General features: G+C 42.2%; 1 protein-coding gene across 14 annotated transcripts in view; it reads left to right on the top strand.

Annotated features, from left to right (window-relative positions):
* LOC102969177 (E3 ubiquitin-protein ligase RNF113A-like) overlaps positions 1–16,805 on the top strand; it is a 504,616-nt gene that overhangs the window by 16,664 nt on the left and 471,147 nt on the right. For 13 of the 14 annotated variants that reach the window (XR_006215776.1, XR_006215777.1, XM_042981571.1 and 10 more), the window contains exon 2: positions 3,959–4,141. The gene's annotated coding sequence lies outside the window, so the exon portion shown is untranslated. Of the gene's footprint in view, positions 1–2,406; positions 2,435–3,958; positions 4,142–16,805 lie in introns of those variants that run through there. The other variant, XM_042981573.1, reaches the window with a different exon arrangement.

Genomic DNA, 16,805 nt, shown 5'->3' with positions numbered 1-16,805 from the left:
GTGAGCACTACTATACTAAAGAGGGGTCATACACTGTCCAGGGCCTGGCCCTTCAGGAGGTGTTTTTTGGAGTGTGCTACTTGCTGTTTGTTGTTGTGACTTTGGTTACTTTATCTCCCTACTTGTAGTGATGTTTTGGACCCTCCACCAGGTGGGCTTTGATTTGTTTGTTGAAGTAGGCCTGGAAAGGAAAACAAACAAAAAATAAAAACAAACACACAAAAAAAGCCCCCAAAACAAAAAAAACCCAGAAACACCAGATACAAGTAGCCAACAGGGTGGAGGCGGTGCTGATGGAAGAGGTCTTCTCCCATACAAAGAGAGAAATGACAGGGGCAGGGGTAAAAGAAAAGAGAATAAAAATGACCGAAGAAACTATACGACTTAATCCAGAGAGAGTAAGGAAAATAAAGAAGGAGGCGGGGGAAAAGGAAAAGAAAATAAAATTGACCAGACAGAAACTATATGGCTTAATTCAGAGGGAGAAAGGAAAATAAAGAAGGAGGTGTACATCATGTATAAAGAGAATAGATTAAATATTTCTGCTTAAACAAACCAACAACCAGAGTAACCAGACTAGAGGAGGGAGGAGATAAGGAGAAAAGGAAGGAAGATTATGTATGTATATACATGTGTTTTATATACATATATATGTGTGTGTTGTATATGTATATATATGTGTTATATATGTATATAAGTATACATACATATGCATGTGTATATTCTTCTATATATACATATGTTCTTTCTATATATATATTATATATATAATTCTATATTCTATGTTATATATATAGAATATGTATAATAAGAATTATCCAAGAATTAAACCAGGCAGTGCAACAGCCCTGGTCTGGAGGAGGGGCTGTCTGGTTTGTCAGCGTCAGTACTGCTCCAGTAGATGTGCAGTTACCAGGTGCAGAGAGGCGTGGTTCAGTGTACGCGGTTCTGCCTCCCGTGTGGGCCTGCTGTCCATTCCCCGAAGCCCCACCTTGTTGGTGATGGGGAGATAGATGGCGACCCCCCAGTCTCTCCTCCACGGATCAGGTGCCCCAAACCACTCTGTTCAAGCCATCCTCACCGTGGTAGCGGCACAAATGAGGTGGTTTGTCCTGCTCCACTGACTCCCGTGCCTCCCTAGCACTTGGCTGGGATTTAAACCCCGATGTCTTAAAGAGTCCCACTCCGTGCACCCTGATTCCGGGGAAAAGCCACCCTGTGCCACTGCACAGTGCCTCCCGTGGTTTGTCCCACTCTGCGAATCCTTTGTCTCCCTGGAGCTAGCTGGGACTTAAACCCCGATGTCTTTAAGGTTCCCACTCTTTGCCACCCAATATATGTTTTCTGGCTGGTGGGCACAGGCAGGGTCTTTGTCCTTTGAATGGCCATATACTTTCTTCCCACAGCACTCCAGGGAGGGGATTACTTTCTCTCACTGCAGACTGCGCCTCTGAACTAGTTACTGAGCCTGGGACCGGCTCCCCTCCTCCCCAGGTGTGTGAACAGGGCAGCTGGCCCCAGTGCAGAGAAAGCCCCACAGTTAGAGATTGGATATTTCTCCGTCCCAGTCTGTGGTTTTTCTCTTGTCCAGATAGAGTCCTACGCTTCCCCATCCTCTCTTTCTCTTCCCTTTGTCTTCCTGCAGAAGGGGATCCCTCCCCTCCGTTCCTCTGCTGCCCATTTTATCTCTCCCCGTTCGCAATCACGCACCTATGGCCCATCACATTGTCCCGGTAGGTCCCTGGGGGTGTCTCTGTCACTTTGCCACCCGGACTCTCGGAGTTCAGAGTCCTTTGCCCTCAACACTGCTGTGTTTGAGAGACAAGGGAACTTTGGATCCCCTACTTCTCCGCCATGTTAGCTCCCTTCTTTTAATGTTTATTTTTGAGAGAGCTCAAGTCGGGGAGGGGCAGAGAGAGGGAGACAGAGGATCTGAAGTGGGCTCTGTGATGACAGGCTGACAGTGACCCCAATGTGGGGCTTAAACGTTGAAGCCAGACGCTCAACTGACTGAGCCACCCAAGTGTCCTGATTCTCTAGAATTTTCAAGAGGCAACTAATTCTTTAAAAAATATCATTATTGGAGCACCTGGGTGGCTCAGTCGGTTAAGCTTCCAACTCTTGATTTTGGCTCAGGTCATGATCTCACGGATCTTGGGTTTGAGCCCCACATTGGTCTTTGTGCTGACAGCATGGAGCCTGCTTGGGATTGTCTCTCTCTTCCTCTCTCTCTGTTCCTTCCCTGCTTGCATGCTCTCTGTCTCTCTCAAAATAAATAAATTTAAAAAAAGGTATCATTATCAACTCTGGAGTTTTCAGTTTTACTGGGTTTCAGTTTTTGTAGGTATTATTCTAATTGATGTTGCAGTTGTTCCATCTTTGGCCAGTGGGAGCCTTTGCAGGTGGTCTGCTACATACTTTTGACATGACCCCAGTAAGTCTGCAGCTTCAGCCCAGTTCACTGTTTAGCATTTGTATTCTTTTCTGGTCCACAGAGACTTTTTTCTGGCTTTTGAGCCCAAGTTTATACTTTTGTTTTTCTGTCTTTACACTTTACCATTGCTTTCTTTATGGAGTAGGGTGGTGAATGAAAATATCACTTCCCTGCACCACCTTGAGTACAGTGTCCAAAAGAAGTTTTGAAATGATCACCCATTTGTAAGATGCCTTCAACAAATAAACAGAAATTTCAGTGCAGCAATGACATAGGAGAAAAATGTCATGATCATGAGACACACCTAAGGAGATGACAGGTCCAGAAAGGGTCAGGCTGAAGACTTGAGGTCTTGACCACAGTGGTAGGAGGAGGAAGCAGATATCAGAACTGTGCGTTTGCTCTGTACATTGCGCTCTGGGTTAGCCACAGAAAAATGTTTGTCCTTCACAGTCTAGAATGTGAGTTTTAGCCACTCTCAAGAAGTTGTATCTTGCCTTCTTTAAGTTTTAGCTTAAAGGACTCTTTAAGGGAATGTTTATCCATAGACTCTTGGATGAGGTGACTGACATACCTGGTGTTGGGAATAAGCAAAAGCAGAAGAACTGTCCTCTCAGACTTATTTTTATTGGAATGTGCTTTTTACTCCGCAGTGACATAGCTGAATTTTAAGTTCTTGAGTTGATACTATAGAAATAATCTATTCATGTTCTACTTTTTAAGAACCTCCTCATTTTTCATTAATTATTGAATATTTAGTATTTCAAAAAGATGGGTGTTTCTAGTTAAAATGATATATATTTTATGCTGAATGAAAATGTCTCAAATATGTTCATTAATTTAAAAAGACAAAAGTGTGTGTGTGCGTTTGTGTATTGTTTTGGGCTTTACTAATATCCTCCTTATCTGGCATCACAAAAATCTCCACACTTTATCCTTCCCACAGATTCATGATTGATCTTTTAAATTGGAGCTAAGTATCAAATAAATGAATATATACATCAATAACAATTATTTTCTGAGGTACTTTTCAAATCTGAAGATTTTGTTTAAACTGTTTTTATTAAGTTTAGAATAATTGATAACTTTCTTTTGATAGGAGAAATGCTACAATTAATCCCAGACTAATATTGCATTTTTCTGAATACTATTATAATTTAAATTAGTTCATCTTGTATTAGTTAATACAGTTGAAACAAGTTCAGTTTCTTTTATGAGTATTAGTGGAGGTTTAGACTCTTGGGCATTAAAAAAATAATGCAAAAAAAAAGGTGACAAAATATTTGATGGTTGATAAGGCTTAGAGTTCCTAGTTATGTTGTATATGAATTGATAAAACACCAAACTTTGGAAAGTGAGATCTTGTCAAATGGAATGGGAGCTTTAATTCTCCAACGTTGACTGAAATCAGTTAATTTTCCTGTAACATTCTTGTCTCTGCTTGAGTTACTTTGTTAATAGATTTTTTTTAAAATTGAAGCTCGGGCAATACTTTTTACAAGTTTGAATTTTCAAATTTTATAGACAGGTAATCCAAGCCCGGGCATGAAGTTTAGGAAACCATGACCTCTGCCTTGGCTTCCTCATCCTGTCCAGTCCGGGAGCTTTATGCAGTCAGAGCTTTGTGGCATGGCAGCTTTGAGATGGCAGATCTACAGTGACGGTGCTACCAACACTGCAAGTTAGATCACCTCTATCTCATGTTGGGTAAAGTATGGTTTTGAAATGCCTTGTTCTTAGTTTTAAATTGGAGAGCTTAACTAGTATCAAAAGCTGTGTTTACTCCTATGTTTTAATTATGCTTTTTGCATTTCCGTCTGGCATTGTAGGTTTCAAGTGTTTTCTTCTTGCTACTGAGGTAATAAATGCTCATTGTAAATGCCCAAACATGAGAGAAATACGAGGTATAAAACGAGCACACCCAGCAATCCCACTGTAGAAGATGCATCCTTAACCACTTTCATGCACCAACCAGTTTCATGCACCTACCAGTTTCATGCGCCTACCAGTTTCGTGCACCAACCAGCCTGACTTTCAACTGTCAGCACCTGAGAGTCTTTGAGTGAGGATTTTGCTTGAGAGCAAATTGTGTTTGGGCCAGCTACAAGTGCTGAGGAATCAGTTGCCCTTGGGAGCCCTCAACCGTGACTGACAAGATGTGTTAGTAAATGGCACCACTTCCTTGGCTCTCAGTTGGGATAACTAAAGACAGTGTTCTAGGTCTTCCCAGCATTCTCCGGTAGGATTAAGCTTCTGTTGTCCACACTGGTAACTTGCTTGATGACAACACCCTCTAATGACTTCCCCCTCTTCCTATCTTACTTCTCTACTCCCCTACTGAGTTTTCCTGGGATTACCTCCTAAATGAACCTCTTGTACTTTTTTCTTCTGGGAGGACCTAACTTAACATACCCATCTTCCAAGGATGATGCCATAACTTCAAATTCTCATTCTTTTCATGTGAATGTGAAGAATCACTGCTGTTCTAGGGGCTTTCTCTAGTTTGGAAATTTAGCCAGAGATTCTGTCCGTTACCCTCCTGTTCATAGGAACTAAGTCTTTGGGAGCAGGGTTGTCCATTCCCTCTGGGGAGTCACTTATCAGGGTTTCTCCAGTTTGGCAATATTGACATTTGGAGCTGGGCAATACTTTGTTGTGGGGCTGTTTTCAGCTTTGTAGGATGTTTAGTAGCATCCTTGGTTTCTATCCACTAGATGTCAGGAGTATCCCTCACCGCGATTGGAACAACCAAAAATGTCTTTGAACATTGCCAAATGTCCCTGGGGGCCAGAGTTTCCCCCAGTTGAGAACAACTGAGTTAGATCAAGTGCATATGGGTGGAATATGGCAAGTTTGTTTGGGGTACTTGAAGGCTTTCTGAGCACCCAACCGGAAGGAAAACGCAGAGTGAAGATGACCTGAAAAAAACCTTCAAAGTTACCTTTTGTTTTGGAGTTACCTCTGCCCCATAAAATAAGACTAAAAGAAATATATTAGAAGAATTCTTTTATGGTAATGAGGGTTCACTGGTGGTGGTGCTTAGTTTGACAGAAGCTAATGTCTTTAGAGAGGGTGATGGCTAGCTAGTGTCCTGATGGAACGTGGGAAGATGCCACTGAGTTTCTTCAAAAAGAGGGACTCCATGAAGACCTGAGTCCTGGGTTGAAAAATCCAAGTTTTAAACTGAGTAAAAAGCCTTTTATGCTGTATAGTTATGCCTTTGTGTTCAAGTCTGTGATTTCAAACCTCCCTGGGAAAGGAAGGGAACAAACCACTGTCAAGCATAGCTGTGGCAACAGCCTACTCTCTCATAAAGAACAAGTAAAGATTAAGTGCTTGGGGTGTCTAAGAAGTAGGTGAGCATGGCTTGATATATTTCAGAGAAATGTATTGACTAGGAGAGGCCCAATAAACTTGTACCCCAGGGCAAGCCTGGGTGGACAGGCAAAGATCTGGAAATACAGTGAGCAGCAGGAATTCCCTGAGGATTGCCTCCAGTGTTGTGCAGGTGGATAAAAAGCATTTGATGTTTTCACCTGCTGTGCTTCCAGTTTGGTGCAGTGAGAAATTCAAAACCAGAGACAGGAAGCCAAGAATTTTTTGCACAAACAAGAGTCAGTCAAATTATTTCCTAGAGCAACATAAGGGTGGGAATTGAACAAGTGTTTGACATACTTTGTTTTCACACCAGGTGTCAGAGATAAGATAAGACTGTCCAAAGTCAGAGAAAATGCTGGGGAAAAAGGGATAGATTATCATCTAGTTGATAGTTTAGAATTCCAACCCCTCCTGCCATTCAAATTCTAGTTTTCAAAAGCTTGACAATTCCTCTTATACACCCTGGGAACATATTCTAAACTTGTCTGAGCTTTACTTTTTTCTTGCTTAAAATATAACGGCAGATCACTTCTACTTTTCTTTTTTTTTAAAGAATTTTTTTAATGTTTATTTATTTTTGAGAGAGACAGAGAGAGAGCATGAGAGGCAGAGAGGCAGAGAGGCAGTGAGAGAAGGCGACACAGAGCCCAAAGCAGGCTCCAGGCTCTGAGCTGTCAGCACAGAGCCCGATGCAGGGCTCAAACTCACGGACCGCGAGATCATGACCTGAGCCGAAGTCGGACGCCCAACTGACTGAGCCACCCAGGCGCCCCTCACTTCTACTTTTCAAAGTGATGCCACCTTTTCTGGTGTTGAAAATCACAGTGGCTGACTTTATCCTCAATTTGGAATCTTGGGGGGAAGCGTAGGAGTTACTGGAATGTCAGCCTTTTATTAAAATTATTGGACTGTCATGGGAAATAAACTGCTGGAGCTTCTGTTTCACAGTCTACATCAGTGATTCTCAAAAGTGTAGTTCCAAAACCAGCAGCGTCACCATCGTCTAGAAACTAGTTAGAAATGCAGATTCTCTGGCCCATCCCATACCTGCTGATTCATAAACTCTGGAGGTGGGACTCAGCAATCTGTGTTTTAACACGTTCTCCAGGGGATTCTGGTTTACACTCAAGTTTGAGAACCACTGGTCCACGTTATGGGGGAAAAGACAAAGTGAGGATGTCTCACCATCTAGTCACAGACTCCTGCCTAGATTCTTTTTTTAATTTAATTTAATTTATTTTAATTTCATTTAATTTAATTTTCATTTCATTTCACTTTTTATTATTTTATTTTATTTTTAATTTTTTTTTAAATTCACATCCCAATTAGTTAGCATATAGTGCAACAATGATTTCAGGAGTAGATTCCTTAATGCCTCTTACCCATTTAGCCCATCCCCCCTCCCACACCCCCTCCAGTAACCCTCTGTTTGTTCTCCATATTTAAGAGTCTCTTATGTTTTGTTCCCCTCCCTGTTTTTGTATTATTTTTGTTTCCCTTCCCTTATGTTCATCTGTTCTGTGTCTTAAAGTCCTCATATGAGTGAAGTCATATGATATTTGTCTTTCTCTGACTAATTTCACTTAGCATAATACCCTCTAGTTCCATCCACATCTTGCAAATGGCAAGATTTCATTCTTTTTGATTGCTAAGTAATACTCCATTATATATATATGTACCACATCTTCTTTATCCATTCATCCATCGATGGACATTTGGGCTGTTTCCATACTTTGGCTATTGTTGATAGTGCTGCTATAAACATTGGGGTGCATGTGTCCCTTCGGAATAGCATTCCTGTATCCCTTGGATAAATACCTAGTAGTGTAATTGCTGGGTCGTCGGGGTAGTTCTATTTTTCATTTTTTGAGGAACCTCCATACTGTTTTCCAGAGTGGCTGCACCAGCTTGCATTCCCAGCAGCAATGCAAAAGAGATCCTCCTTCTCCACATCCCTGCCAACATCTGTTGTTGCCTGAGTTGTTAATGTTAGCCATTCTGACAGGTATAAGGTGGTATCTCATTGTGGTTTTGATTTTATTTCCCTGATGATGAGTGATGTTGAGCATTCTTTCATGTGTCAGTTGGCCATCTGGATGTCTTCTTTGGAGAAGTGTCTGTTCATGTCTTTTGCCCATTTCTTCACTGGATTATTTGTTTTTTGGGTGTTGAGTTTGATAAGTTCTTTATAGATTTTGGATACTAACCCTTTATCTGATACGTTGTTTGCAAATATCTTATCCCATTCTGTCAGTTGCCTTTTAGTTGCCTAGATTCTTACACTCCGGGACGGTCCTTGTTTTTACCTGGTTGCCAAGGAGGCGCTGATACCAGGCCATGTGGAAGACTGCCTCTCCCAGTAATTCTGACCTCTGTGTAGCACCTGTGACATGGACATGGGGAATGTGGGTTCCTGGGACCAGAGAGCAAGGCCTGGCTACCTTCCAGTAAAAGGCAACAGATTCATTTGTTGAAATGCCATCGCAACTGCCTGTCAAACACAACTCTGGGTGAACAGTGGTGCTGGCTTGTGGAAATATTTCCTCTGCTAACTCCCTAAAACAAATAAGAATAAGAAAAATGGTCATCTTTAATGAGTTCCAGTGATGTGCCGGGCACTGTGCTAAATTAGCCCTATGTGTGTAAACTTCACTGAATCATCACAGCTCTCTGTGGTAGGTATTTGCTGTACACTGAATGTTTGTGTCTCCTCCAAATTTGTATGTTGAGTCTATAACCAGACTCAAGGGGTTTGCTGCTTGGGGTGCATCAAATTGAACACAACCCAAGGAAATGGTGAAACCAAAGAACTTTTTGTTACTTGTTACAAGTAAAGAGATGGGAAGATAACTCGTAAAGTGCTGTCTCCCTATGGGGTTAGTACAGGCAGCTTTTGTGCAGTGTATTAGAGGTGGGGGCAGGGAGCTTGCTTAGGCACTTTGGTTCAATTATGCATGCCTAGTGTGTCAGCTTGGTGGTGCATACATCATATGTTCCAAACATGGTGGAAAGCTCTGCCCATAGGAGGAGATCTTAGCATTATAATGAGCTAAAAGTAACTTCGGACAACTGAGGGGAGCTTCTGCATAGGTCTTCAGCTCCAATTCAGCTCAAACTGACTCATGTAAAGAGCTGTCAGGTGAGACACACCTAGCAAGGGGTTATTAGGTAAAACACTTACTTGGGTGACTCTTGGCTAGAAGTGTTGCTTCCACAAAACAAGACACATTCTTTCCCTACTTTTGTCCCTTCCCCTCCTTGCTTCTGCTGATCGCTTTCAGTCCTCTTATTTGAGTAACTTTCTGTTGCATCCTAGCATGACCCACCCCCACGTGATAGTTTTGGATATGGGCCTTTAGGAGGAGGTGATGAGGTTTAAAGGAGAGAGGCCATGAGGATGGAGCCCCCATAGTGAGATTAGTGTCCTTATAAGATAGGAAAAGACCTGTGTTCACATGCTGTCTCTCCTCCATTTGAGAACACCGTGAAGAAGTGGCCATTTACAAGTCAGGAAGAAGGCCTTCCCCAGAACCTGACCATTCTGGCATCCTGATCCTGAACTCCCCGCTTCCAGAATTGTGAGAAACTACACTTCTGTTTAAGCCACCTTGTCTATGGCATTTTGTTCTGGCAGCCAGAGCTGATAAGGTACTATTATTATCCCATTTTATAAATGAGAAAACGGGTTCAAAAAGGCCAAGTAGTCTGTCCTGGTTAACCCAAAAAAGTGTAGATTAGGCTATTACCTCACAGTAGATTAGTGTTATGGCCTGTGGATTCTGTCCTCTCAACCTGAAAATCCTAGATTTCCTGGTCAACTGAGGGTGTAAATTCCTGCTTTTGCTGGAACCTTAGTGATGTCTCCTCCTTGTCTCATCAAACATGCTGGACTTTGGACCTTCTTCCTCCATGATCCAGGGCTCAGTTTTCCTTGACACCACATTCTGACTCCACAAAGCTCCCCCTCCACTTAGGGAGGAGCTATATTCCCTTGCTCAAGTTCAAATGCACTTCAGATCTCTTGCACAGGTCTCAGTTCCCTTCTTTCTTGTCCCAGCCCCACAAACACACTGTATCCTCATGACTTGAGGTGCCACACTGCACGCTCTCTGCTCTAAGAAGGCACTTTTCTCTATCTTTAAAGACTATGCAGACTTGTCTTACTTTTATCCAGTGTAAGCAGACAATTCACTTTGTCTATCCCTTAAGAGGTGGACTGTCATTTCTTTGCATGTGTGTAGTTAGTGTTTGCCTTGCTTCTCTAGTGATCGTGTCCCTTTTAAGAGCAAGGACAACGCTGGAACGCCTGAGTTTTGCCAGTCAGTGAGGCGAAAACAGAATTGTGAAGAGAAGGGCCCAATTGGATAGCTTTGTGACTGAGGAAAGGCAGATGTGTGTGTGTCTGTGTTGATGGGGGTGGGGATGCTCTCTAGTGGCGGAGAGGGAACACTGCTATTCTAGATGTGTCTGTTTGTGTTGACATTCCATGTTGCACAACCTCACAGCTTGATATGTTGATCCAATAAAATCATCAAGGGAGTGAACTAAAAATACCCAGAAGATCAGTGGACAGGAGAGCCAACTGTGTGAAAGGCACCAGAAAACTCTTCTTGTCACACAAAGCATTGCTAGAAGGAAAAAAAAAAACCAGTCAAAGAAAAAAGGTCCAGCAGGCAATAAGGTGATGGCAGGTGCTGTGAGTTTGCTTTGGGTCTCTAATGATAGGCTTTTATCCTATTAGAGCTGACTGACACAGAACTTATTAACAAATTAAGAAGTGTTCATTCCTTGAAATATTTTGGACATTATACCAACTTTTTGGGTTGTTGAAAGGACTCTATTATGTCAGGTTGGCTTGGAACCCAGGAAATGAGTTGGCACTCTTCAAAGTTAATAAAACATCATTTGTCATAAGATTTGCAGGTGTGACTCAGTTCCTGCATTAAAATATACAGTAAAAGCTGAGGGCTGAGGAGCCAGCCTTTTGCCAAGCCTATTGAGTCTTGTATAACTGGCATGCACCGAGCAGTCAGGGATCTTCTGTATGCTATCTAGGTTTGACGGGTTTTGCTTGTGTGAGGATCGGTACCCTCACCCCCATGTAGTCCCGTCTCGCCAGGGGGCCGAGTGCAAGAGAACCCCTTGCTGTTTACTGTTTGCTGGTCGGAGGTTGTCCTGCTGATGCACTTTGGCATTGTGTGACTTTTGTCTTTGTGAAGATGGGATTTTATTGATTTTGTTTATTTGTCCATTTGGATAGGCTCATGGCAGTGGCAGTGGCCCCACAGTGGCCAAAAACTGAGTCTTTTTCTAGATGAAGTAGATTCCAGAGGTGACTGGAAATGCCACTGTGGAGTGCAATTGTGTTCAGTCAGAATCTCGCCTTCCCAAGCCTTTTATTGCTTACGGGATCCATCCCCACAGGGAACCGGAGCAGGCTGATGACCCCAGGATGAAGCGCTCCCACCCGAACATATCTCCTCTTTCTCTGTGTCTGAAATTCCTTTTGAAGATGATAAAGTGATCATACTTCAGGTAGAACAGCATTTTTCAATCTTTTTGGTTGTGGGGTCCCTTTACACTTATAAATTAGTGAGAACCCGAAAGAGCTTTTAAGTCGGTCGTATCTATTGATATTTATCATAAAATATAGGGGTCAGCAGACTATGGTGCATGGGCCACATCTAGCCCATGACTTTTTTTTAACGTTTATTTATTTTTGAGACAGAGAGAGACAGAGCATGAACGGGGGAGGGTCAGAGAGAGGGAGACACAGAATCCAAAGCAGGCTCCAGGCTCCGAGTTGTCAGCACAGAGCCTGATGTGGGGTTTGAACTCACGGACTGCAAGATCATGACCTGAGCCGAAGTCGGATGCTTAACCGGCTGAGCCACCCAGGTGCCCGTAGCCCATGACTTTTTTTTTTTTTTTTTTTTTTGTAAATAAAATGCTATTGGAACAAAGCCAAGCCCATTTATTTATATGTTGTCTATGTGGCTTCAATGCTATAACAGTAGAGTTGATTAGTTGCAGCAGAGACTGTATGAACCATGGAGCCCAACATGTTTATTTGTACCTTTACAGAAAAGTTTGCATATCCCTGATACAAAACGTAAATTGAGAAATGTTTAAAATATTTATTAATTCATTAAAAAATATCAATAGTAAAACCATTACAAGAAAACATTACTTTTTTATTGAAAAAAAAGTCTATACTTTCCAAAACAAAACAAAACAAAACAAAAAAATGCTTGCTAGTGAGACTCAGAATGGCATTGTTTTATACTTTTGCAAATTTCTTTGATGTCTAGCTTAATAGGAGCAGCTGGATTCTCATCTGCCTCTGCATTTAATGTGTTGTGGTATGTTACTTTAGTTGAAGTGGGTAAAGAAAATCCAACTTGTAGAAGTATGTAGCCAGAAAAGGGAGGAGTATTTTAAATAGTCATTTCAGATATTTATGGATATTTTCTTTGACATTACAACAAATCTTGACAAGTGGTAATTTCTAGGAGGTTGCATATAGAATCTGAAACCAGAGCAGTGAAAATTTCATACTCTGTTACATTTAAATACACTGGTCTAAATTGCACTTTGAATGGATTTTATACCCATGTAAGATTTTGTAACATCATGCATTAATTATTTTGAAAATATTAGTTCACTGAGTTATTCAGATCTTCCAAATGTTGACATATTTCATTTTGTATCATATCAAAATAGCACATTTGTTAATGTCACCATCAAGCTCATTAAAAGAGTCTTTAAGCTGTCAAACTCATGGTGGTGAATACAAGTTTCCCAAAATTCTAATTTTTGTTTGAAACCTCAAATTTTATAATTGACATCAAATGCTGTCAGTTGTTTTCCTTGTCGAGATATGCTCATTTCATTCATTTCCAAGAAAATGTCTGCCAAATACCCAAATCTGTATAACCATAGTTTGTCTGTCAGTCAAATAGAATGGTGTCCCATTAAAAAAAAAAAAAGACCAATTCAGCTTGCAACTCAAACAGTTGCACAAGAACATTTCCTAGAGGCATCCATTGTACTTAGTATGCAGAAGTGCCTTGCATATATTTCTCATTTATTTACACAATATATTTAATATATGTATATTCCCTGGTTGAGCTTTAGTACAATTAATGCTTTTCTATGTTTATCAAGGACATTCTTAAGTAAAACTTTTTTCTTTCTTGGGAGTATGTGACAGTAAGGGGTACAATGACTAGCACAGTTTGAGGCCACTGCCTTGATATATGCTAAGGCACCATCAGTCTTACCCTCCCTTTCACTGCTTTTGTACCATCAATGTCCATGTCAACACAGTGAAGACAAATACCATCTTGCTGTGATTACAGACATAGTTTTGACTTCATGGATCCTTGAAAGTGTGTCCATGGACCACACTTTGGGAACCTGCTGAGGTAGAAGAGCAATAAATTGAATTAAATTCTGCTAGTTCTAGGAGATGCTTGTGGGTAAAGTGTTTTATGATTAAGTCATGTTAATGATTTAACATGTTGGGAAAATGTGGTATACTGTATCATATTGTTGGAATTTCCCAGTTCTCATTAGGTTGTAAAGGCTCTGAGAAGTCCTCAAGAAAATAAACATCTTTATTTTTTTAAAGATTTTGTTTTGAAGTAATCTTTACACCCAATGTGGGGCTCAAACTTACAACCCTGAGATCAAGAGTTGCATGTTCTGGGGCGCCTGGGTGGCGCAGTTGGTTAAGCGTCCGACTTCAGCCAGGTCACGATCTCGCGGTCCGTGAGTTCGAGCCCCGCGTCAGGCTCTGGGCTGATGGCTCGGAGCCTGGAGCCTGTTTCCGATTCTGTGTCTCCCTCTCTCTCTGCCCCTCCCCCGTTCATGCTCTGTCTCTCTCTGTCCCAAAAATAAATAAAAAACGTTGAAAAAAAAATTTTTAAAGAGTTGCATGTTCTGCTAACTGAGCCAACCAGGCACGCTGAAAATAAATATCTTTTAACTTTGGATTTCCCAAACCCATTTTGGGGAAAACATCCCTTTTCCTTTTTAAAAAAAATTTAATTCTTTTATTTTTTGAGAGAGGGCATGTGAGCGGGGGAAGGATAGAGGGAGAGAGAGAATCTTAAGTAGGCTCCACGCCTAGTGTGGAGCCCGACACGGAGCTCAGTCTCACCACTGTGAGATCATGACCTGAGCTGAAATCAAGAGTCTGACACTCAACTGACTGAGCCACCCAGGCATCCCCCTTTTCCTTTTTTGATATATGTGAATACCTTTTGGGAAACCATGGCCTTTAGGGCATAAACATGGCTCTTGGGATCCCTCCTGAAAGCAGGCTTTGATGGACTGAGAATTGGTGTGTTAAAGGGGCTGGGGAATAGCGGGGAGCCTAGGGCCCTCAGAGACTGACTCCTGGACATAGGCCACTTCTAGGTCCTCTTCTCCTTCTTTTCTGGGCCGGGTTCCTGACAAGAAAGCCAGTGAGTCACAGGAGAGAAAGCAGTAATCCTCCTGGCTAGCTCAGGGTGCCTCCTAACCACTCCTTTTAGAAAATGCCAGCAGATCTGCATTTTTCACATTGCTGGATGGATTTTAAAGAGCTGAGCTAGGCAGAAAAGACACTGGCCTCTGCCCTGAAGGGTGCGGGTACACGGCAGGTGGTGCTTGGCAGCAAGGGGTTTGTTTCTCTCTCCAGATCCTATTGTGTTTGTGGCTCTGGAACCTCACCAGCCTGCCTGTGGTACTTAAGGTAATCGGGTGCACCTCTTTATTAATTGTGACAGGCTGGCCCTGGGAACCTCTGAGAAGGGACAGGCCCTTCCAGAAACCTTTCTCCTGGGGATTACTCTGTGCTGCCTATCCTCAGATAGAAAAATCCCCCATCTGCAGGAAAAACAAGGGTTTACTTTTGTCCTCAGTGAAGCTGAACTTTTGGAGCTTATTCTCCAGTCTCACCTCATCCCCTCCTGATAAATACTCCCAATCAATTGATACATACATCCCTTTTAGTGGCTTCCTAAAACTGACCCAGGATCTATGCCTGCATAAGTTGAAACAGATTCATGTCATGCTTTTTCCTACAGATAGTAACAAATCTTGCAATGGAAGTGTGTGGGCTGTTTCTCTTCAAAGTCCTTCCAGATGTTCCCCACCCACCATGCTCAGGGTGGAGCCAAACATGGGGCCACAACAGGTATTTGATTCTGTCAGTCCCTGATCTGGTTGATGCTATCAATGTTGTGGTGTGATTATAGGCAATCACTTCAAAAGCTTTTTTTTTTTTTTTCTTTTTTTAAGTTTATTTAATTATTTTGAAAGGGGGGACGGGAGAGAGGGAGAGAGAGAGAGAATCCCAAGCAGGTTCCACACTGTCAGTGCAGAGCCTGATGTGGCCCTTGAACCCATGAACCATGAGATCATGACCTGAGCTGAAACCAAGAATCAGATGCTTAACAGACTGAGTCACTCAGGCGTCCCCAATTCAAGAGCTTTTCATTGAGCATCCACTGTGGGCAAGATGCTCTTCTAAGGGTGTGAGTGTGGGTGAAACAGAGCCCATTGAAGTGTCCAGTGTGAGAAGGTGAGGTATTCTCAAGTGTCCTCAGTGTAGGGGAAAAGGAAGCAGGATCCAAGGGAGGCTTGACAGATGGCCGTGGCTGGGAAGACAGGGAAGGAGCACTTTGACTCTGAAGATCCCAGGAGGCTGCCAGGAGAAGGTGGCATTTCTGTTGGACAGTGAGGGTTGGATAGAAGGCTGACAGGACAGAGTTTGTTTGAACCAAAGAATCTACTGCCTGAACAATATGCTGAAAATCACCAGGAAATAGGTCTGCTAAATTTTGTCTCATCTGTAAATTTATTCTAATCTCAACTTCCTGATGTTTTATGGGCATTTTCTTAATGTTTCTCATGCATTTGGTCTTTTGTCCCTTCTCAGTGACACACTTCTGGAATACAGAAGCTTCTGTGTAGTTTTTTTTTTTAAGACATCCAGCCTGGGTATGTACACAAGCCTTCGGTAACCATTGAGGGAGAGTTGCTGACAGTGCCCTGAGCAGGCTTCCGAGGTCCCATGGTTTAGTGCTCTCTGAAAACTGACCAGTGGCCACATAAAGTGTATAGTGAAAATGGCAGGAGACCTGGGTTTTGATTCAGCTTGCTACTCCTTAGCTCTAGGCCTGGGACCATTCACGTAGATTCTCTTGTTCCTGGTTTAGTTTTCAGTGAAGTAAGGGAGTTGTCTTAAAGCCATATTTCCCAAAGTGGGCTATTGAAAACTATACGACCACCTTAGTGTGTCCAGACTGTCCTGCAGGTTATAGACTGAATCTATAATGTCTTACACATATATAATTATTTTTCCAATGTATTTAGAAGTGGTCATAACTTCTAAAATACGGGTTCATTTTGAAGTGTTACTGAGTTCATAATGGCTATTAATGGCAAACATAATAAAGAGTAATGTTTATTAAATGCTTGCCAAGTGTGAATTATAGTAAGTACCTGTCTCAGGTTGGAATTCCAGATCTGGAGAAGAGGATTTGTGTATGAAGGGGCTTATATAGGATTTCTCTAAGAATTGGAAGAAGCAGAAGAGAGGAAAAGAAACCAAACAGGGATGTAATTCCAGGTGAAGTCCCAGCCTCAGCCTGATTGAATTGGGTGGGTGGGTGGGGGGCCTCTGGAATGTAAGTGACATCATAGATGTCATAGCTTGTCCTCACTCATGGCAAAAGAACTGGGCCTTCATACTTCTACCCTGGTCAATCTCTGGCTAAGGGCCACATTAGCAGGGTGATGGTGGTGTTGGGAGACACAAACTCCCAGGTATTTCTGGCTTTTTGAGCCTTACCACAAAGCAGTTTCAGTAGCCTTCAAACAGTTCTCTGACAAGAATTACAGGCAGTTAGAAGATAAAGGAGAAAACCCCACCCCAAACCACTCCATACCAGGAGTGGCCAGAAGCCACATGTAAGGAGACAGGTGTACAGAAACTGTCAAA

The sequence above is a fragment of the Panthera tigris genome, chromosome A3 (genome assembly GCF_018350195.1).
Source record: "Panthera tigris isolate Pti1 chromosome A3, P.tigris_Pti1_mat1.1, whole genome shotgun sequence".
NCBI lineage: Eukaryota > Metazoa > Chordata > Mammalia > Carnivora > Felidae > Panthera > Panthera tigris.
Note: the sequence above shows the minus strand (reverse complement) of the source record. Positions and strands in the feature narration are given on the sequence as shown.